Raw genomic sequence first — 1,253 nt, 5'->3', positions numbered from 1 at the left:
TGATCCAGTTCACGCTCGAGGACCCACACCAGTTAAGCACATTTCCATCGTATGATTTTTCCAGTATGTAGTTTCGCTGATGGATCAACGGCTGGCTCTCGTCATACCATACGCATGACAAATTATTCGAATTTTTCAGAAGGTTACGGATGTTGCTGCTGCTGAAGGCCGTCCCAGTTGGTGCGCTGCTGCTGCTGGCCGAGTCGTGCTGGCTGAAGTATGAGCGCCAATTATTACCAGCAGCAGCAGCCGCCGACTCCGCGGGCCGATGTCGAGCTCCTGGTCGTCCTGATCGTGTTCGAGTTGCTGCTCGCGTTTGTCGCCGTCGGAGCGGCGTCGTCCGCGCTCATCGTGGACCTCGTCGACACGCCCGTGTGCGCGTCGTACCAGCTCGCCGCCGACGGGACGGCATGTCCCGGCGGGGCTCTCGCTGCGGTGTCGGCTGTCGGGCTGCTCTGGTCCCGGCTGCACCATGGCCAGGCGCCTCCGCAGGCTCAAGCGGTCAAGCCTATCTCCTTCCTTGGTCGCCAACGGTCTCTGCTTGCTTCATGTCCGCCCTCTTCTGAACCTTTTTCTCTCTTTTTTTTTCTGAAATATCTAAACCTTTCTTTGGTTTGACGGTAATGTGAGCGGTTTGATCATTGTATGAAGCAGAAGTAAATCGTGACAATTTGACTTAGTAGCTGGTCAATGCATGTCTCTGATGCGTATTCGATGCAACTTTGATTTTGAAAGGGAAAAAAATTGCCTCTTATTTTCTCTATGTTTTTCAGAACAAAAAGATAAAATTGACCGGAGTGGGATTTGAACCCACGCCCTTTCGGACCAGAGCCTTAATCTGGCGCCTTAGACCAACTCGGCCATCCGATCATTTTTGTTTATTTTTCACGTGTGCTAAATACAATATTGTACATGATCCCAGGTAACTCCACAAACCTCTATGCCTCACAAGACAATGAAACTACCATCAACGGCTAAGGGAAAACCATAGTCGTAAACTAGAGATTAAAAGTATGATCTACTGTACTGAAGAGTTGTTCTGTATGCTGTGTGGGAAGAGAAATTTGCATGTACTATCTGAAAAGTTCTTCATGTTAAACAGGGCTAGTCGAGTGGCCAAGCTTGTGGGATGCGTAGACACGGTTTTTTTTTACGGGGAAATATTTGGAGCTTTATTCAACAATCGAAGCCCCTGCAGAATCTGCAAGGAGGCTAGTTACAATGATACCAGGGCAGAGTCAAACCAACATTCT

General features: G+C 49.1%; 1 non-coding gene across 1 annotated transcript; it reads right to left on the bottom strand.

Moving 5' to 3' along the window:
• Positions 1-789: 789 nt before the first annotated feature.
• On the bottom strand, positions 790-870 carry TRNAL-AAG (transfer RNA leucine (anticodon AAG)). Its single transcript has one exon. It is a non-coding gene; the product is annotated as a tRNA-Leu (tRNA).
• Positions 871-1,253: the final 383 nt, after the last annotated feature.

Source organism: Triticum aestivum, chromosome 2D (genome assembly GCF_018294505.1).
Source record: "Triticum aestivum cultivar Chinese Spring chromosome 2D, IWGSC CS RefSeq v2.1, whole genome shotgun sequence".
Lineage (NCBI taxonomy): Eukaryota > Viridiplantae > Streptophyta > Magnoliopsida > Poales > Poaceae > Triticum > Triticum aestivum.
This window is presented reverse-complemented; position numbering and strand designations above follow the sequence as displayed.